The following is a 23080-nucleotide window of genomic DNA, read 5'->3' as shown; positions in this document are numbered from 1 at the left end:
CTGGACCTGTCCCATCCACTCTTCCAGGTCCCATGCTGCCACTGTTCCAAACTCAGAACTTGACACCCTGCATAATGCATGATGCAATTGCTTCAAATGAATAAATCCTGTTGGTTCTGTTTCTTTGGAGAATTCCAACATAGCCAACCCAGGAATGAAGAGGACACAGCCTTTCCCCTGGTGACATCCCCAAATGTCAGCACCAATGGGTCTCAGCTGCCCAGTTCCACAAGGGAGGGAGTCCTACAGACCCCTTCATGGATAAGGAGGGAGGCTCCAGGTTTTAGCTCAGCAAGAAGATGTGCACCCCATCCCCTGTTCTCAGCGCAGCCCCTCACTCACTCCCACTGTGGTGTGTGCTGGAATCCCCAGCAGTCCAGAAATCCACCTGATTTCTTATGTCAGGGAGGCTCAGATCAGGGGTGAGGGATGTTGTGTGGCTACATGTGGTTGGGCAAGGAGCCCAAGAAATGACTCCTCCTTCAAAAGTGTCCCCTAATAGTTCCTTAATGCTCAGATTCCACCCTGCAGCCCTAATCAGTAGTTCTGCTCTTAGGTTGTAGATGCCTCAAATTTATTTATTTATTTATTTATTTTCTTCCTTTCCTACTCTCACCCCCCGCTTTTGTTTTGCAGAAATGGGTCTTGAACCCAAGGCTTCACACAGGCAAGTGCTCTACCACAGAGAGCTAAGTTGCCCAGACTGGCCTCCAGCTTGTGATCCTCCTGCCTCATCCTCCAGGTATCTGGGATTATAGGTGATGCCTCAGATTTCTGAGACTTTCTGGGGTTTTGCAGGTGAGTTTGTTGCTGACCCACTGCTACATGAACCTACCATCCCCAACGGACACTTACGTGGCTTTCCAGCTTCTCTCGTCCACATCAGCTACAACTTGTCGGCTTCCATCAAGTGTCCACAAGCACATTTTGCTTCATTTGGCATTTTCTCCTCCCCTTTTTGTCCTTAGGTGTCTTAGTCCAATCAGGATGCGACCACAAAATATCATCATGGCAGTTCATAGGCAACAGACCTGCGTTTTTCAGAGTTCTAGAAGTTGGGAAGTCCAAGGTCAAGGCATATGCAGTGTCTGTCTGGGGCCTGTTTACTCCCAGACAGCCATCTTCTTACTCCAGCCTCACGTGGAGGAACGAGCAAGGGCTGTCTCTTGGGTCCCTTCTGTAAGGACATTAAGCTTACTCAGAAGGGCTTCATCCTCATGACCTGACCACCTCCCAAAGGCCGCTGCTCCTATTGTCACCACCTTGAGGGTTGCAATTTCAACGGGTGAATTCATGAGACACAACTATCCAGGACATATCATTGGGTTTTATGATTCTTTTTTTTTTTTTAATCTTTTACTGATATTTTCATGCAGCTTTGGAAGTGGTAGAGGTAAGTATATGTATCAATCTGGATTTGAACAGAATTGGGAGGGTCACTGGAATATACAAAAGACTCCTCATAAGAGGTCTCTTTAGGAGGGTTATGGAATATTCTAAAATTAACTGTGGTTATGAATGTACAACTCCAAGAACATACTGAAAACTATTGAATTGTACACTTTATGTAGGAAAATTAAATGGTAGGTAAATTACACATCAATAAAGTCATTTTTAAAAATACCCATGGTGCTGAAGTCTTTTAACCATACCAAGGATCAATGCTGTGTGTACCCCATTCAAACATGGATCATGGATGGGTAAATAAGAGTAATGGATCTGTGAGAAAAGAAAGCATTTAAAATTTCTTTTAAAATCCATCACAACTTCCCCCCAAAACACAACTAAACATTTCTATAAACTTTTGTGATGTCATTTAAGACAAATATTTAGTTTTAAAAGTGTGAACTCACACATATTAAATCAAATCAAGTTAGGCAATTTCATATAATCCATCAATTTAAAAATATAAAATTTAGGGAATTTAAAGTAAGTTCACTTAACCTGCTTATATCGTAAACAGCTGTTCAAATAGCATTTTGTGGTAGAGACTTTTTCAAATATGCTTTATTGAATGATAGCTTCAGACCTCTCTGTGCATGCCAGCTGTTAGGTTTAGGGAAAAGCATCTTGTAATTTGGGGACATGTCAAAACCAAAAGGCATGTTGGGTTCATATTTCTGCATCAATTACATTGCTGCCAGGAAGTAGAAAAGCATCCAGGAAAAATTTCAATCAGGTACCAGAAATCTACAGGGAAAGTTTCTGTTTCAGTAACCACTCTGTGGATACAATGAGGGGAAATGACCTACTGGGAGAACATCTGGAGCTGTCCAGGCACATTGCTCAGACCTGGTCAGCCTAAATGTCACAGGGTGATGATACCATTTTTAAAAAATATGTTGAGTGGCAAGAAGCATTTGTCTCCTAACATCCTCTGGAGTACATTTGTGTTTTTAGTTTGTGTTTTCATGACTGGCTGATACTATGTTCTTACTTTGCAGGCCAAACCTCATCTCCCAAGAAACAATAACAAAATCCCCCAAACCCAGCAATTATCAAACCAGCTGGCCCTGTGTCCAGCGGAAAGTGCACTGAGGTAAGACTCATGTGACCTGGCTTACAGACGGTGGTGCATTTGCTACGTGTGTGATTGTAATCTGGTCTCCAGATCTCTGACCTTCAGTTTCCTCATTAATTAAATGGGTATAGTCATGGCAGTCTCTCATGATGCACAGGGTTAGGACAGAGTGCAGGACAATAGCTTATATGGATGTGATTTATCAATGACAAACTAGTAGAAGTGCAAATCAGCATTCTAAGTGGCAAGAGTCTGTAGGAAAAAAATAAGAGGAGCAATAATAAGTAAGATTTGCTCAGGAAGGAAAAGGTCACCTCCAATTCTAACAATTTTAAGGGAAAAAAAAAGGATACTTAGGTGACTATGTATTGGGAAAATACTCTTGACGGCTGGTTTTTGTATAAAATATTGCTATGGTTGGATATAAGATGTCCCCCCAAAAGCTCATGTGGCCTTGCAGCAGTGTTCTTAGGCGAAATGGTCAGAGTGTGAGGTGGTAACTGAATCAGTGGGTTGATCCACTTGATAGATTAATGATGTGAACGAACTACTGCACCAGGAGGTAACTGGGAGTGGAGGAGGCCTGTTGCTGGAGGTGCACCTTGAGGATTACATCTTGTCCCTGGCTCCTCCTCTCTCTTTCTGCTTCCCAGTGGCCATGATCCAAGCAGTTTCCTTTGACTCCACCCTTCTGCTATGACGTCCTGCCTCACTCAGGCCCAGAGCCATGGAGTCAGCCAACCATGGACTGAACATCGGAAACTCCAAGCCCCAAATAAACTTTTCCTCATAAGTTGTTCTTATCAGATGTTTTGGTCACAGTGACAGAAAGCTAACACAAATATCTATCAATATTGACTCCCCATACTGTCTCTCTCTCTCTCTCTCTCTCTCTCTCTCTCTCTCTCTCTCTCTCTCTCTCTCACACACACACACACACAGTCCCCCAATGCAGATTATATCACAGTCTACAAAACAACACCTGCTGAGCTTTATAGTTAGCTCCGTCTGTGCCGCAATAAATCAATTTATAGAAAATGATTTTATTTACACAGTTTTGCACTGTCTGGCACTAGCCATGCTATACTTCACAGGGGCCTGTTAGGGAACTGAAATTGAGAACCTCAACCATATGAGCAAAGATAACTTAGGTCAACAATTGGCACGGCAGTCAGAACACTGAGTGGGGAGTAACCCAGGCCCAGAGGATGTGGCTATCCAGCTTCAAACTAGGCTCTCAAGAATGATTTTAAATGCCACAGGGACACAGAAATGATCTGCTTGGTCAATTACTGCCTCAGTCCAGCAAAAATTATATTTATTTCTCATTCATCTTTTTGGTAACTAAAATGTGATGCCCTCAATAGTAATGGAATTCTGTAATTCTCTGACAGTTTCCTTTTTAACATCCTTCAGGAAGTGGGGGAGATTAATGGAATAGTAATTATTCTCCATCTGCTATAGGAGGCAAGCAGGAGTTGGTCAAACTACAGAGAGTGGCCCACCTGGCCCCAGGATGCAGCCAATCAAAGCAAATCCATGGAATGTAAAAAACTCATGTCCCCCTGGGAGAATCTAGCTGCAGAAGCTATGGCTCAGTGCTGGGAGGAAGAAAGAAAATCAGAAAAGGTGACAAAATCAATGTAGTATGACATTAACAACTCTTCCCATCTCAAGAGCCAATCTCCCTTTGCTCTCTCCCTGCCGCCTTCCCTGATTACTGCCACTTTTGACTTGAAGAAGTTTCACAAGGATAAACCACGAGGAACAGAGAAGGGATGTCTCACACTGTGTGGTGGAAGGGAGAGATCCTTCTCTCCTGAAGGTGGTGGAGTAGTTTTCAGATCATACATCACATTCTCATTTCTACTCTTCATCTGAACGATTTGAGAGAGCGATTTAACCTGCCCAAGTCTCATCTTCTTTCACCGTAAAAGGGGTCTATGAATAATGTCTTCAAGCTAGGTGTGAGCATTAAGTGAGATGATGACTGATATACAAGGCAAGTACTCAGCACATGGTAAGAATTATTATTACATTGTTTTTGCATTTACTGATGGGCTTTATATTGGGGGACTTTTTCAAGGAAAGAAATCAAATAGGGTGTTGGAAGAGAGTTATGGTTTTCAACACTTCGAGAGAAATGTTTTATTAAAAGAGGAAGGAAATATCAATGTTAGCTTTGGCAAAAGAGCTCTGTATCTCAAACAATTGACTTCTGATTCATTATCAAGTTCAATAACAGTAGGCAAAGTCCCAGAGACGGGACAGCAATTAAGAATATCCATATAGGCTTTTCTCAGGTTCCTCTGAATCATCAAGTCAATATTTGGGAGATTAAGCTGCTTTTGTTGTTTACATAGATTTCTCATTCCCAAATGGGGGAAAATGGGGAAAACCTCTAAATTCAACATTTGCTACACCTGTTGCCCTTCTTTCGAGTTCTGGTTTAAATAGCAAGGCACTATTCGAGAAACATTTTATAAGAGAACTTTTATTTTAGAGAAACCTTTCATAAACTGAGTACTGTTTCAAAATCTGCTTATTTACAGTTCTCATGGAATTTTCTGTGGTACGCTCTGTTCAGTAGGAAACATCTGTCTTTGGGGTTTTCATCACCATGAGGCAGTTAACTGTGGGGCTTGGCATGCCTGGGCGCACACAGATAACTCCACGACGGGACTAGCCCATGCACACGTGTTCACAGTGACACCCACAGCCATATCCTCCCGTGAACACTCATGTGTTTATTTGCAGAGAACATGCAGAGGTGCGGTCCAGGTGGAAGTGTGCCCAGAAGTTCAAAAAAAAAAAAAATTGTCCATCAGTGACAAGTCACGGCCATTTCTAGGACTGAATCTTTGATACTTCGGTGACATGATAATGCTGAGGGTCTTTATTGAAAATAAGCTCAGGCCCTTTGAGGAAAATGTGCTTTGGGTAATTGTAATTTTTTGAAGCATTGACGACCCGTTTACACCTGCATTTTCATGGAAGTCCTGTACTTAGAGAGGGTTTTCTGTTTTGTGTGCGCAGCCCTGGGCTTCACATACAAGGTTCACAAGTGAAATCCTCTAGTTTTTAAGATCTAGGGCATCTCGCAGAGACCAAGACTTTTAGACAAAAAGAAAAGCACAGACCCCTCTGTTCCTGAAGCCCGAAGGCAGTCTTTCCCAAGTACGGTCTAATATTCCTTAGGTATTTTTACATCTATGCATGTGGTTAGCTTTAAAAGTGAACTCGCTGATCAAGCTTTACATCTTATTCTCCAACACCCCTAATAAACTTGAGAAACACTTGATAAGAGAATCAACTGGCTTTTTACTTTTAAAATGCGGTAGAATTCTGGAGTTGGTCCCCAGAAGTTCACAGTGCCAGTTGTGTTTGTCACTTCCTACTCCACGCTCAGTGCTATCACATTGGAAGCTTAAAATCAGCTATTCTGGAAATACTTACACCACCTGAATAGGCAGAAGTTACAAACTGCGGCTTGATTTTGTCCAGACAGCCTGATGTTGAACACTTGCTAGTATATGGCTGATTCCAGCCCTTTCTTATAAAGTTGCCACAATGGGAAGCATGCTGGCCACAGCTAGATCAGCTGCACAGTCCAGATCCGGGCTTGGCTTTGGCTCCTGCCCCAGCAGAGTCATGTGTAAAGGATCCAGAGCCACCTAGGATGCAGGAATCACCGTGAAGTAGGACTGGGCTACCACAGCTACCTTAGAAAGAAAAACTACCTGTGTGAAGGGTAGGGCATTTCTTTCCATTCTATACACATGATTGCTTTTTGCGGGGGAGGGAACTCAGGGGCACTCCACCACTGAGCCACATCCCCTGCCCTATTTTTTATTTTATTTAGAGACAGGGTCTCACTGAGTTGATTAGCTGTTGCTGAGGCTGGCCTTGAATTCAGGATCCTCCTGTCTCAGCCTCCCAAGCTTCTAGGATTACAAGGCATGCGCCTCTGCACCCAGCCCACAGGGTTGCTTTTTAACCTAAGGCTTGACTTTTGTAATTTCTTTTTTCTATTGCCTTCTATTTCTTGAATTCAACTTATTTTCTAGATATTTTTAATATCTTGTTTGGATCATGATTCTGTTCGGCAATACCCTAATTAACCTGAGTGAAAACACTAGGTAAACTATAAAGCCCCACATAAATATAAATCATTGCTGGGATCCTCATGCAAACTCAGCATAATGTATACTACTGACATTCGCATCTGGGCCATGGATAGTCGTGTTGAAAGGGATAGCACATTGGCTTGCAAGTCCCTGGTACAGGCAGATAGTTTGTTTAAGATGTGATGCCAGGAAGCCAGAGCAAAGAAGTAGGCAGAAGGAGGTAGAAGGAGGAAAAGATCCTGAAGGATGCCCAGCAGAGCTCCTGACCACTGTGGAGATCTTGTCAGAATCCCGAAGAAGGTGCACTGGGGACCCGCAGCATGTATCCACCGACTTCCTTCCTCTTCTGATTAGGGTCACCCCAGAGGACAATAACTCTCCGGCATTTCCAAGCAGTGAGGTCATTTTCCAAGCTACTGAGAAAAACCAATGCAGAGTGCTGTGGAGACCAACATCAACCTGCACAGAAACTGTCCACCACAGCCACAGACAAAGCCGAGGTGGGTTGAGGGCGTGAGGCTCAGCCACCAAGAGTGTCCGCTACAGACGGAGGAATGAGTTTGGGTAATGGGTTTATTAGTTCAGTAAGTCCCACCCTCAATAAGCTCACAGTCTAGAGAAAGAAGACAGATTTTTCTAAAAAATAGTAAGTGTAACATATGTTAGTTAGTGATTATTCTAGGGAAAAATTTTTTTTTAAATGAAAGAGGCAAAGGATTAGAAGGTGATGGGCCCTGGTAGAGTTGGAAGTGTTACTACAGAAAGAGCAGTCAGGGAGTGCCTCCTGGAGGAGGAGCAATGGGAGCAGTGAGGGAGTGAGGGAGGGGCATGCAGATGGGGGAGAACGCCACTAAGTCAGTCACACCAACAAAATAAACTACGGAACAGGCAAAGTCAGATTTGTGTTGTTAAACGATTCTTCTGTCTCCCAAAGAGGGTCCCGGCTTGGGGTCTACCTACCATCTGACATGGCTCTTGTTTGACTCTTCACTTCTCACTGTCCGTAATCGACATAGCTTCAGATGCTCAGTGTGATTTGTGACAATCTGCTTCCCGTCATGCTTTCTGGAAACAGGTTGGTTTGTAAAAATTAGAACCAACTGGACCCTGTGCTTCATCCCTGCACAAAAAAAATAAAGCTGAAGAGAACACAACCTGAAACTTGTATATAGTACTGATTGCTAATGCCAGGCCATGGATTAACCAGAATCAGGGACACGTGTGGAACAGTGGAAAAAACATAGGCTTAGATCCACCTAAGTTCCCATTTCAGTTCATAATGATTAACTATATGGCTTTAGACAAAGTCCTTCATCCCTCAGAAGTCCAACTGTGAAAGGGGGTCAGTAATGCCTTTTGGGAAGTGTCATGAAGATTAAATCAGGGGCTGGGGCTGTAGCTCGGTGGCAGAGCGCTTGCCTAGCATGTGTGAGGCACTGGGTTCCATCCTCAGCAGCACCCCATGAAAATAAATACATAAAGTAAAAGTATTCTGTCCATGTACACAAAAAAAAATTGAAAAAAGAAAGATGAAATCAGATCACACATAAAAGAATCTGATTCATAACAGAGGCTGAAAATGGGTTATGATCACATTGATCACATCACAGAAAACACTGTGGTAGGTGTGATTTTTGTCCTAACAACAAAAACTATTACTCCGGCCCACACAAAATCGAAGCTAAGTAAACAGACTGAAAGGAACTTGTAAATAGATCTGACAAACCAGTTTAGTCCAATTATCCCAAGACACATATTTAGCCTCCATGAGAAACTGCTGGGGAATGGCAAAAAGGAAAAGTCAGCAGGCCGAGGGGGATTTCCTGGAATGATGCTTTTCTGGCTGGGAAAGCAGTCGGGGCCACCATGCAACCCAGACGCTAAAGCCTCGAAAGCAGGAATGAGGTTCTGCGAAGTTCGATCCCAAAAAGGGAAGCATATTTTGATGATGGGACCCAGAAATTATTAGCACAGGAAGGCACGCCTGCCATCTGTCAAGAGAGAACCTCATAGCGTCCGTCCTCAACTCCCACTCGGCAAGCAGAGCCCTAATCATCTTTTACTAGGCCTCACAGATCACAGGAGCAGGCATGCCCTCCGAGCCCCAGGACTGCAAGGTAAGTGGCTCACAGGTGTGCGTGGGTCTACGGCAGGTAGGCCAGCTTGAAACAACTCCAGAGGGGCCTCCCCCAGCCCAGAGTCCCCAACTCTGAGAACGAGGTCAGCCCCAGGCTAATGCTCCCACACCAGCAAGGAGAAGCTGGGCACCACGTGCACCTACTTCCCTGTCTCTTTTGTACCAAACTGAACCACACACAGGTTAGACTGGAAGCAATGACAACCCTTAATGAAAACTGGAAAGAGCGTTGAAAGCAAAAGCTTATTGCTGACAGATCAGGAAATGCAACAAAACATGCTTTATTTACACCTAGGTGCTCAAGTCAGTGATCCATAGACATCTCAGGCATTGGGTGCTTTCTATGGACCACCGACCCTCCTCCTTACACTTCCACAATAGCAATGTGTGATTTATATGGTGCTCCATGGCTTACAAAGCATCCCATCATATATGATTTTGTTATACTCCTGCTAGCATCCTCATGTTTTAGAGTTGAGGCATCCAAGCCTCAGAAAAATAAAATTAATTGGTTTATCCAAGTCCCCACATGAAATAGATACAGGGACAAGGTTTTGCATCCTGGACTCCTAACACCAAGTTTTATATCTGTGTCTCTACATTTCATAGAGTTTCCAATCCCTGATTTCCAAAGTCCCCTGGAAATTATTCAGCTATCTGGTGGCAGTGAGACAAATGAATTTTACCTGTGCTGTGGCCTAGGACCACATCATCAGGTCAGAAAGTAGCTAGCCTGGAGAATCAGTCCTTACCAGCTAGGGATCATGGGTCCAGAATTTAAGCTGTGAAATCTAAGGAAGGTGGGATCTCTGCCAAACCAATAATTTCTCAAAAGCCAAGGTGACCTTGGGCAATTGTGCTCTTACTGAGCGGGAACAGCAGGCTTCTTCCTGTCTTCCAGAAAGCATAAAGGGTGAGTTGGGCAGTATTATTTGAAAATCTCTTCAAACCTGTTAATAAGGTTGAAATAAATCATCCAAAAATTTTGCCTACAGGTCTAGTTTTTAAATTTGTTTATACATTTCCTCAAAGCCTTTAAGTAGAGAATCTTGACAAAACATTTACATATAGGCTTTTGCTTCTGTTTTATATAATCTCAGATTCTCATAACCTGTTTTACTAGTTAACGGAAATGTGTGATGTGGCAACTCTCTATCTTTACAATTTAAAGCATGTGTCTGTCGTTTGGTGGCCAGTCTCTCTGCCATGAACCTTAATAAACATGTAAGCTCATGATGGCAGGAATTCATATCTGTTTGAATCACTCACAGACCCTCAATACCTAGATGCATTGGAAGCTCATTAAATATTTGTTGAATGAATGACTTGTGATGATGGTAGGAACATTTTACATTGCCTCTTGGTAGCATTTTACATTGCCTTTTGCCTAAAACTAAAAATAGAGTCAAACCACACACAAGCTAGACTGGAAGCAATGACAACACTTAATGAAAACTGGAAAGAGCATTGAAAGCAAAAACTTACTCCTGTCAGATCAGGAAATGCAGCAAAACTTGCATTGCATTCCAAGCCTCAGCATGGAGCCCGCAGCATCACTGAGCTGAGGACATGATCAGAGGTAAGAAGGCTAGTGGCTGCATTTGTGGGTAGAGTACGAGAAAGGAGAAATACACACACACACACACACACACACACACACACACACACACATATACAGAGAGAGAAAGAAAGAGAGGGGAGGGAGCGCTATAGAAGGATGCTCTCATTTAAATTGCAAGGATTATCTTGGTCAAGAAGTATCGAGTGTCTCTCCCTTTCCCTGATAACAGGAGCTGCAGCTGAGACATAACTTATTGATTCGTTTTCCAATACTTTGTAGGCTTCAAAATTATCTCATAATTGTGCATAAAAGATAAAATATGTGCCATCCTGTATAACAAATTAGGATAAATAAATAATTTAATTTAAAAAGAAAAAGTATGTGATATAAGAAAAGTACTAATTATGTAGACAGTGATTTTCAGAGAACTCCAAGGACCACTCACAAGGGATTATTGTTCCACATCCTATGTGATTTTTCTGTGAGGAAAAAGCCTGTGCTCATTATCTGAGTCCAGAACCTGACTCTGTTTTATATGTAAACACAAAGTATTGCTCCATTCAAATATATATGATATTTCCAGCAATGTAAATATCATATAAATTAAGAAAAAAATCAAGACTTATTTTGTTTTTAAATTTACCAAAATTAACTGTCCAGTGAAGAAAATCACCATCAACAAATGCTCTAGTATCAGAGGCAGTAAGAAGAGAACATCTGTGTTTGTAACTGTCGCATTTACAGTGATAACTCATTTCCTTTCAAAATTACTAGACTTTCACTTCCATTCATGAAGCATTGGTGCCTACAGGAATTACCTCCTTCCATGCACAAATTGCAAACTGGAAAAAATATATGAAACAGTGTTTTTCAGACCTTGGACAACTGACAGCACCGTACTGTGAATTCAGAAAAAGGCTAATCAAATGAGCTCAGTGCTGTGATCACCTCAGCTTCCTGCCTGAATGCAGTTTCCAAGCCTCATCGTTACTGAGCTGAGAGACAGATCAGAGTGAAGGAGGCCAGTGGCTACACTTGTGGGTGGAGTAATGGAAAGGAGAAAGACAGACAGACACACGCACAGAGATCTATAGAAGGGTTCTCTCAAATCTGATGAAACACTAATGATAAATATGAGATCCAATAGGCAAAAATACTAGATTGGATTAATAGCCAAGACGATGAAAAGAAATGAACAGTATCAATGATATATGGAACATAAATCCCCCCAAAAAAAGCAGATAGCAAGAGAAAAAGAGGGGCAAAAAATCAAACAGAAAATAGAAAGGAAATATCAAGATGGTAGATTTAAACCCAACCATACCAATATTTACATTAAATATAAGTAGTCTAAACATTTCAATCAAAGGACAGAGGTCATCAGATTAAAACATACTATCTAACTATAGTAATGTTTATGAGAAAAACACTTACATATAAAGAAACAGATTAAAATAAAAGGATAGAGAGGAATGGAAAATACCAAGCCAAAAAAAAAGTTGAAGGAATTATATTTATATCAAACAAAATAAATTCCAGAACAATGAATAGTCCCAGGAATAAAAAGAGACCTTTTTAATGTTAAAAATGTCAATCTGGTGGGGCATAGTGGTGCATACCTATAATCCCAGCAGCTCAAGAAGCTGAGGCAAGAGGATGGTGAGTTCAAAGTCAGCCTCAGCAAAAGTAAGGCACTAAGCCTCAGCAAAAGTAAGGCACTAAGACAGTGAGACTGTCTCTAGATAGAAAGCAAAATAGGGATGGGGGTGTAGCTCCATGGCCTAATGCCCTTGAATTCAATCACCAACACCTCCCCCCGACCAAAAAAAAAAAAAGTCAATTTGTTCAAGAGGCCCAGCAATGTTAAATGTTTATGTACCTAATAGTCAAGGTTCAAAATACATGAAAACTGATAGAACTAAATGAGAAGTAAAATAATTTCAACTTCAATGTCAATATCCTTCTCTCAGTAATTGATAGGATTAGTAGAAAATCAAGTAAGAAAATCAAAGGATTCAAACCAAACTATAAACAAAGTTGACTGCCATGTACAGAGGCTTATGGGGCCACAGAATTTTGCCAGTCCTAGGTGTAAAAACAACTTAAATTCAAACTTGGCCAAAAGATGATGAAATTATATAAAAGAAAGCAAAACTTCTTAAAATTGAAAATATGAGATCATGAGGTTGTGTCACATCTGAATACTTGTCCTCATTTGTATATTTTCATCATGTTCATAAAGATGAGAATATTAAAATTTTTCTGAGCCAACAGTTTTTAGGAACTAAATCAGAAAAACAAAGCTAGTGCCTGACCTGTTGGTGATGATATCATTTCTGGTTGGTTTTAGGAAAAATTTACCAGATAGTGGATGGAGATCTGGACAAGTCTCCCGTTAGGAAGTGGATAAAGTGGCATCAAATATAAGAGTAATTTTAAATTTTTGTAATATGATATGATTTCCATGTGCTGAAACTTGTTCCATGTAGTAAAGCCTTAGTAAAATTTAAATTGTGCAAGCACATGAACTAGAAATGCAATTATGTGTAATTGACTTACCAATATACTTGAAGTACATGCCCTTACTATATAATTTACAAATCTGTATACAATTAATTTCGTGTGATCTTTTGATCTCTTTTACAATGCTTTACTTTTTCAAGTTACGTGGAATCCTAAGCCTATTACTAAGGGCATTTGTAGATCAGTGCATGTCTCTAACACCCGTAATAAAACATCCATCCCCTTGACATTTCAACTCTTGCTTTGACTGATTAGGCAATAGCTCCACTTAAGGAAGCCAAATTGGTTCTCCGCTTAAAAGGGAGAAATTATGTTCTTCTTCATAATTATCTGCACTCTCCTAATAATCCTTACCCACCGTTAGTATGCAAAACATTGATAAAATATTTCTTTGTACATTTCAAAACGAAGGACTTCACAAATGCATATTTTACTACCTTCAGAAGTAATAGTTTAAATGAAATATATATCTATTGTCTGAGATTGTCAATATTAGCAAAATCTTTAGTGTCTTTAATTTATACCCAGACACCTAGAACTTTAAATAGCAGTTCCAAGAAATCAAAAGCTTTTTGACCAAATGTAAAGTTAGGTGTTGCTTGGTTATAGAGATACATCTGGGAAGAACATCACCAGTGATTTTGCTGCTGTGTGAACATCAGCCAGTATTTACACAAGCCTAAATGTCCAGTCCACTGCACACCTATGCTAATGACATAAACTAAAGGTTTATGTAGCTTTGCTCAAGGCTACATACAAACTTGCAAAACATGTTACTATACTTGCTAGGTAGGCAACTGTAGCACAATGGTAACCTTACCTGTATCTAAACATAGCTAGTCTTAGAAACCATACAGTAAAAAATATGGTATAAAATGTATAAAATGGAGCCGGGCATGGTGACACATGCCTATAATCCCAGTGGCTCAGGAGGCTGAGGCAGGAAGATCAAAGCCAGCCTCAGCAACTTAGGGAGGCCTAAGCAATCACTGAGACCCTGTCTCTAAATAAAATATAAAAAAGGGCTGGGGCTGGGGCTCAGTGGTTAAGCACCCCTGGGTTCAATCCCTGGTACAAAAAGAAAAAAAAAAAAAAGGTATCAAATGGTACAGGGCACTTACCACGAACACAGCTTCCTGGACTGCAGGTTGCTCTGAGTGCGTCAGTGAGTGGCCAGCTCACGTGAAGGCCCAGGACGTGACGTACAACTGTATACTTTTAAACACTGCACACTTAGGTCACACTCAATCAACTTAAAACCTCTTTTTTTTTTCCTTTGATATTAAATTTACCTTAACTCACTGTAACTATTTTTACTCCAGAAACTTTTCAATGTTTTATCCTTTTTGACTCTTTTATTATTACCCTTAGCTTAAAACATAAACATATACTCCACAGCTGGGCAAAAAATATTTTCCTTCCTTGTATCCTTATTCTACAGGCTTTGATTTTCCTTTTTAATTTTCCTTAACTTGCTATACTTTTTTGTTAAAAACTAAGACACCAGGGCTCAGGGGTGGAGTCCTTGCCTTGCACCCCATGAGAGCCTGAGTCCAATCCTCAGGACCAGAAAAAGAAAAATGAAGACACAAACACACCCATTAGCCCAGGTGCACACAAGGTCAGGAGTATCGATATCACGTCTCCCATATCCACATCCTTCCCTCTGGAAGGTCTTCAGGGGCAGTAACACAATCTGAGCTGTCATCTCCTGTGACGACAATGCATGTTCCTGAAGTCCCTCCTGAGGGACCTGCCTGAGGCAGCTTTGCCGTTAATATTTTTATACAACACTCTAAAATGTAGTAAACTCTATGCGTAGTAATGATAAAATATATGTATAGTAATTATGCATAGAAATACATGTATCAGTAGCATTGTCCTCTATGACCATTATCAAGTATCAGGTACCATGCGTGACCGTAGGTACTACATGTTTACAGGATTTGGGCAGTACAGTAGCCTTGCTTACACCAGCCTCACCACAAATACATAATACATGGTGCTAAATGTTACAATGATTGCAATGTCACTCAGCATTGGGAATTTTTCTGCCCGCTTATAATCTTATGGGAATGATTTGATGAGACCACCAGTGGGTATGCTCTCTCTGCTGCTAACTGAAATGTTCTGAAGTGCACAGACTATGTACTGGGGAAGGGATTCCTAGCTTCAGGCCACAGGTCACACACTTTCTAATAGTGTAACAGGGATGGAACAATTATTAGAACTTTTACTTCATCATCTCAGGCACACTCTCTTCAATGATTTCTGCTGGTCTTAATATAGTTATTGGGGGGCCCATCAAAGATTGGCTAGGAAGGAGTCTCTGGCATTTGTTTGGAGCTTTTAAGGAGTTACAAGCTTGTCTTTTTTTTTTATGCTTCTCCTTCTCTTGAGCTGTGGTTAGCAACTTCTGCCTGCAGTGGCTCTAGGGTTTTATGTAGCTATCTTTTATCTCGGCAATACAATCATTAGACCCTTGATTACTAGAAACAGAGATTTACTTAGGCTACTATAAAAAAATAATAGGGACATATGATAAAATGTGCAGGTCAACAGCTTCAAAGCTGTAAGAATACCAGGCAATTCTTGAAACCTTGCTCACAGTCCCTGAGTTCTGTCTTTCAAAGTGCTGTTGCTTTGATCTGTAGGTTCATCTTCCTGGGAATTGACTGCATTCCCCAGAAACTCGGGGATTTTGCACCCCGAGGAACAGTTTTGGGAGAAAACTGAATTGATTGGCTTAGCTAACCCACTGTCCTAAAAGGCAAAACCCTTCACCTCTGGCCTGGGGTTTGGTGCTCAGGGTTGGTCTCACCAGAAGCCACAGCTTCACAGCTACGGTCAGTCACTGTCTCACTAAGCAGGAGGCCACAGCCAGGATGGTTTCCAATATTGAAAATAAAAGAAAAATATGGCAGCAGGCACTGCAATAACCTGCCCAGCATGTGTGTAGCCAGAAGGCGCTGCACCCCAGCCTTGGTGAGCTAAGAAAGGGGCCTGCAGAAGCCCAGATGAACCTCCTTACTGTTCATGGAACTGGAAATCCCAAGCTTTGGGCTTCACAGAGAAAACTGACAAAACCCAGAGCAGCTGTACTCTGACTGATAAATCCAGTTCTGCCTTCTTTTGCCCAGATACCCACATATGTTTTGAGTAATTGACCTGGAATTTTAGTCTGAATATTCTAGCCATCTCAAATACCATTGGTTATCTGTATAGCTAAAAATAATTATACTTGTGTGCACTTAACTAGTACACCAGACTACTTGACATTCTCTCCTGCATTCAGAAATTTAAAAGGGTAGATGATCCTGCTGTTTGTTAACTTTCTAGAGACATTAATCTTGGAAACAGAATCTATCATCTTAAGTCCTGATTTCCAGTTTGGGGAATTATAACTTTTTATAAAGTCTGCCATTTGAACAGGCAATAATCACCAATACATCAGAATATTGAAAGATAAAATATAGCTAAACTTTTCTAATCACTTTCTCCCTTAGTATTTCCAGATCCTTCCTGTCTGGTATGCAATATTCTTCAGGAACAGACATGCTATCCGAAAGTGCCCTGAGTTTGCTCAGTTCAAAAGGACATTAGGAAAAATGACTTTGAATGCCCATTAATAGCAATTAGGAAGCGGCACTTCCTACTTATTATTTTATCACCACTTTCCTGAAAAATAAACAGTCAGATGTGTGGCATTTCTCAGTTACAAGAAAATGAAAACTGACATGAAATAAATGGAGAGCTAATAATGGATCCAATTTCGTGGGGTCAACAAAAGCCCATGTTATTCCCACCTGAAGGCAGCACCGTTGTGCTTCAGTTCCACACATCTGTGTGTATATATCGCGTGCACATATTTGCTCTGAGGTTGTGGAAGCAGACCTGCGGCAGTGTAAACAGCATCGCACCTACGCTCACGGCAGGAACCGTTTGCACACCTGTCTTTCTTGGAAAGCTCTCAGTTGACTGTTTTCTCAGGTTCACGTACAATTTCAGGGTCCCTGGAAACATCTACTCTGAGTCAACTGTACCAGCCATGGGAGTGCAGTTCAATTAGGAGTGGGGAGGTGGGGAGGGCAGGAGTGACTATTTTAAAGGCACCAGTGGTTCACAAAAACTGATTTAGTGCCCACTAAATCCGGCCTGTGCCAGACTTTAGACATACAGCTGTAAACTTTCTACTCTGCCTTCTTTTTTTTTTTTAAGGTTTATTTATTTCTGCTATCAAAGAACAGAATTATGACAGTGTAATTTAACAATCTTAATTGGCTTCATTTTAAATTTTAAAATCAGGTAACACTTCATTTCATAAAACAGAATCAGTTTTCCTATGAGCCAAGCACTCATCAAAAATAATTTATTGATTAACATCAGATTATTTATTTTGCTTACACAAAATAAGGACAAGGGAACTTCATTATTTCGCCAGTTGAGAATGGCTGTTCTCCCTCCAATCCAGATTTCTCTTGGAGGACCAGATATGTCAGCTTGGTTTGATTGACTCCATGTTTTGTTTTTTTTCCCCCCTGGAACATTGTCTCTGTTGAAAAACTGGCTTCACAAAGAAGGTGGCAGCAGGAAAATTTCAGAATCCAAAGCTTAAAAATAATTCTTGGGCAGTGTGGGGTTATTTTCTGTCTCTGGGGGGGGATCATCCAGTGTCTGAGGCCTGGGGACAGAGGCAAAGTCCCCAGCCGCCCATCTAGGAGATGTCACTCTCAGTAGCATCTGGTGTCCTGACCTGTGCTCTCCCAGGATGACAGTGGGTAAGGAGCAGAAGGTCATAGGGGTCCCCTGACCCTCTGGGAGACAAAGCTCTCCCTGGGCAGACCCCGGGACTGAGGGTCAGCAGCCAGGGGAGACTCAACATTGTCCCCGACTTTGGTCCCTGAGGTCCTGGGGCAGGGATGCAGGAGGCAGCCAGTGTCACAAGATGTCCCCATCCCCAGCCAGGCTGGGCACCTGGCTAAGCGAGGAGAAAGACGGTGTCCCTCCTCAGGACCTGGCCCCTGCTCCTGGTCTCACTTCCTCCCCGACCACCTGGAAGGGGAGGAAGTAACACCCAGAGGAAGGCTGGGAATTGAGGCCACCTTCACACTCAATTTCAGGGTGCGACAGCTCAGTCTGCCTCCAACAGGCCCCATACTCGCCTCCCCTTCATGGGCCACATCCCTTCTGAGAGTCATGCCCTGCCCTTTATAGGCACAAGGACCCAGAAGTTCCAGGGACACGTCCATGTTTAGGCCCCCGGATCCGGAAGTTCCTCAGGCATCCATGTTTAGGCCCCCAGATCCGGAAGTTCCTCAGTTGCATGTCCATGTTTAGACTCTAGGTTTCAGAAGTTCCTTTGGTGCACATCCATGTTGAGACTCTAGGATTCAGAAGTTCCTCAGGCATCCATGTTTAGGCCCCAGGATCGGGAATGCCTTAGGCATCCATGTTTAGGCCCTCGGAAGTTCCTCAGGTGCACATTTAGGGCCCTGGATCTGGAAGTTCCTCAGGCACACATCCATGTTTAAGCCCCCAGAACCGGAAGTTCATCAGGCGCACGTCCATGTTTAAGCTCTGGGATCCGTAAGTTCCTTTGGTGCACGTCCATGTTGAGACTCAAGGATCTGGAAGTGCCTCAGGTGTCCATGTTTAGGCCCCAGGATTCGCAAGTTCCTCAGGCATCCATGTTTGGCCCTCGGATCCTCTACTCTGCCTTCTAAACAATAAATAGCAGACACATAGTGAGTTCTCCAGAGTGCAGAGCATCCCAGCCATGATGTCTGGGGTCAGTGAGCAAAGGAAGAAGTTGGGACAACAGGGAGAGAGCTTTCAGTGGGTGACTTTCTCCAGATTACATCATTTTCTAAAGTATTTGATGTCATCCAAGTATTATTCTATATCCGAAAACAAACATAGAGAAATGGTGAAAAACATTGGTTCATCCACTCATGAATATCTATTTATACACACACAATTATAAGATAATAAAACACAAACTAACAGAGTTGTATCCTACTAAGGAGGCAAAGAGAAGGAATCCAATCCAGCCTGGGAAGGAGTAAGGAGAGCAGTCAGGGAGGGCTTCCTGGGAGAGAAGGCTGCTGATGTTAGAAGAGAAGGAGTGGAGTGGAGTGGAATGTTGACTGAACATTAGCAATGAAAAGGACTTGGAGATAAAGAATTTGACATCTCCAGCATCTTCTGTGTGGAGCTGGGGTGGGGATCTGCAAAACATTTAATATCGCTAGATATTATGAATCAGCAAGGGCTGAGAGATGAGGCGAGACTGATAAGCCGGAATAAAATCACAGACAGCCTTGTGCACCACCGGTTCTAGGAAAAGGCTGCTATGTTGGGAAAACCTGTTCAATGCAATGTAATAAAACCTAATTGTAGGCTCATGAGACCTCACCCAAGCCCCTCCCTGCCACTGCTGATCTCAGGCAGGATATTAAACATATTTTCATATTGAAAACATTTTCCTAATTTTTGTCGCTGTGATGCTGCCCTCTACTCTTTATTTTCAAACTCTAGCTACTGAGACCTACTGGCAATTCCAAATGAATATAGAAAACAAAGTAAAATCTGTAAGAAATCATTATGATTATTTATAAAACAAAACAGATCATCAAAAGTCTGCTTCAGATTTGCTCTCTGGGCTTCAAAGATCACAACAGTTAAATTGAATTCAAGAAAAGTCCTATTTGCCTAAGCCAATGTTTTGTGTAAGTCTGAGAGCCTGCCTGTGTTCCCCTTACATGGAGATTGGCTTATATGTGGTTCAGATGCCTTTTAGGCCAAAGCTTCATGTTAAACAAAGGAAGGTTAAGTCTCACCCCGAGGCCTCAGAGTCAGCTAGCAGTGTGTGTCAGGAGTGGCCACCTGTGTCCTAGGAATCCTTGTGTACAACCCCCATCTTCTTTCCCCTCTCCCACTTCTTTCTCCAGTTCCATGTCAGGTAAGTTCAGTGGGCAGACTCAAGTGTGGCTGCTTCTGGCCTAGAGAACATTGCTTATGTACTCTAATGCACACCAAAAAAGGGTGAACAGAGCGTATGAAGGTCTAGTTTCATAAAAGCAACGATTCTTATAACTAGGTTGACCAGATGTCCTGCTTTACCCCGCGACTGCACCAGTCCATATCTGTGCTGTCAATATAAACTCAGTTTCTTCCCATTCACTGCAAGAGCTCTCTCTCTCTCTCCACTCCCCAGCCCCACTCCTATTCATTCTGCACAGCAGTGAAGATGATGGAATGGCAGTGGAATAAGAATTTCAGCAGCACCTTAGAGATTATGGCTAAGAGTTGGAACGATAATGCATGTGTTCCAGGAACTGCTGGGTAAATTATAGAACTACAAGTAATAAATATAAATTCTCGCTGCACTCCCCAGAAAAGTGAATAGTTATTATTTTAAAACATAAGCATGACCCATCTCCCACCCTTAGCAAAGATGATCAGAAAACCTGGGGCAAAAGAATTGAGTGAGAGAAAAACTGGGAAGGATCCATTAAGAGCCCAAGGAAATGGCGTTTGGTCACAGTCCAGGTCATCTGAGCTGCTGTTCTCCTGAGCTCAGTGGACGGCTTCTTACTACTAATGATTTCTCCACTCTCTGGCCATTCTGGAAAGCACGTTGCACAATGCCTCCGGTCCTTTGGCCTGCCTGCCTTCCCTAATTCTGAGTCTTTTACAGAAGACTCTGAAATGTTGCTTTTAAAACAACAACAACAACACCTTTATTGAGGGGCTGGCGATGTGGCTCAGTAATCAAGCACTTGTCTGGAATGACTGGGGCCTGGAGTTCCATCCCCAGCACCACACACACAAAAAGGTGTATTAAGATAATAGACACTGGGGCTGGGGCTGGGGCTCAGCAGTAGCACACTTGCCTGGCATATGTGAGGCACTGGGTTTGATTCTCCTCACTGCATATAAATAAAGGTCTATCAACAACTAAAAAACTAAATAAAACTAAAAAAATTTTTTTAAAAAAAAAGATAATAGATATTGTAAAAGTGTACACTTTAATCAGTGTTGAAGCACAATGATTCCTATGAAACCGTCACCACAATCAACGCATCCATCACCCCCATGTCTCCCCCGCCATTCTTGGTCACTCCCTAACTCTATCCCCAGCCACCTTTCATTTGGCTTAAAAACTAAAAACAAAACAAAACAAAAAAAAATGAAGAAAATGTTCAGAGAGCTATTCTTGGCAAACACTGTGTAAATTAGTTGCCTAATTTAAACCTTCCCAGGCTCAAAGGTTTCTTGTAAATCCATGTGAAAAATGTGCAGAAATCCACTTAGTCATCTGGCACACTTCACACTGAAAGAAAAAATGGACAAATAAGATGCAAGAAAATTCCAAGACAGCAAAGAATATATTTGGCTTGTTTAACAAGCTTATGGAAAAGAAGTATTTGCTTTAGCTTGAAGCCATGGAAAGCATTCTTTCCTATGGAAAAGGGGATGCCAAGAACAGCAAGACACCGCAAGAGTCCAAGTTTTTATGAAAAAGTGAGCGATGGCCTTGCTGAAGGAAATGCCCTTCTTGATTATGGGAATAAATCCTCTTTCACCTGAGTGGAAGCCTTCTGTGTCCCGGAGGTATCAACTACAGAGCAACTTCTTTATCAGCACTTTAATAACTAACTGGAAACTTTAACTTGGAAAACAGATGTTCAAAGTGTATTCTTGATTTGGATTGCATTTGCTCTTGGAAAAATAAGGTACCCCTCCTTTTTTTTTTTTTTTTTGGTACTGGAGATTGAACCAGGGGAACTTAATCACTGAACCATATCCCAGCCTCATTTCTCTCTCTCTCTCTCTCTCTCTCTCTCTCTCTCTCTCTCTCTCTCTCTCTCTCTTTGATTTAGAGACAGGGTCTCGCTGAATTGCTTAGGGCCTCATTAAGTTGCTGAGGCTGGACTTGAACTCACATTCCTCCTGCCTCAGCCTCCTGAGTCACTGGGATTACAGGTGTGCCCCACATACCCAGGTCCCTCCCCTTTTTTAATGATGAGAAACTGGCAAAGGCATGATTCTGAGTATCTAGAGATTTTTCCAGTAATTAACTACAGGAGCTTATAGACAAGTCACTTCACTTTGGCTGCTTCTTGGTGTCATGAGAAGACGGAGCTAAAGGAATCTTCAAGCCCTAAATTTCACAATGTGTGAGTTCTTCAGGAATATCTTTGTCCTCGAAAGGACTCAACCAGTTCAGATTTACCCCGGAGTGGGAAGAAGAGCTGACCCACTCCCTCCCCGGCCCTCCCCTGTGGCAGCCACTGCAATGGCCATTGTTCAGCCATCAGACGATCCCAATGGATGTACCGAGGAGCAATCAAGTCCATCTTAAAATATTTCCAGAAAGCATGGAGAACTGTGCCACCAAATGGCTCCTGTCAGATCACAGGAGTCCTAGGTGCTGCAATTTCACTCAGGGCAGCCAGTGACGCATTATTTGTAGCTGCCACCATTGTGCCACAGAGAGAAAGAGGCATCCCAGGTCTCCGCGTCTGTCTCCCCAGCTTCCAGTTCAGTTTCCTAAGTCCAGTACTTCTCAGCCCTTTCAACACATCGAACCCCAGGAAAGTCTACTTCAACCCTACACAGAAGTAAGTGAGGATGTTTATGGCCAGGAGAGACACACCTGGGACTCTGTCCACCTTAGGCTCTACCAGAACTTTCAAAGGGCTACAGAATCCCATCTCTCACCACTCTTGTAACTCGTTCATGATCCACCCCTTTGCCGCAGCTCACTGGTTGGGAAACCTGCACTAAGTGGTTATCTGGTCAAGCCTAAGTCACACGCCCCACCCCCTGCAAAGGAGGCTGGGAAATAACCTACCAATTTTTACCTTTTACTTCTATAGTAAGGGCAAGAGCAGGTTCCCATGGATTCGGAGAATTTCCTAAACAGACACAAGAGCTGGAGAGGAAAATGAGATGCTGAGAGCTTTTACCTGTACACAAACTTATTCTAATGGACCCTGTCAAAATCCCCTGTGCCGTAGGACAGCAAGGACTCTATTTGGGCTTAAGAGCACGATTTCAGCAGGGATCTGTCTGCCTCCCTAGAGCTACTGAAAATAGCAAGGCTAGATGCCATGATCACTCTTCCATGGTTATCATGTCATACATTACCTCTAGGCCTGGGCACTGGGCCCCTGCCTGAAGAGTCTTGTTTGGACCCTTCTCTG

Source organism: Urocitellus parryii, chromosome 8, assembly GCF_045843805.1.
Source record: "Urocitellus parryii isolate mUroPar1 chromosome 8, mUroPar1.hap1, whole genome shotgun sequence".
NCBI classification, from domain to species: domain Eukaryota; kingdom Metazoa; phylum Chordata; class Mammalia; order Rodentia; family Sciuridae; genus Urocitellus; species Urocitellus parryii.
Note: the sequence above shows the minus strand (reverse complement) of the source record.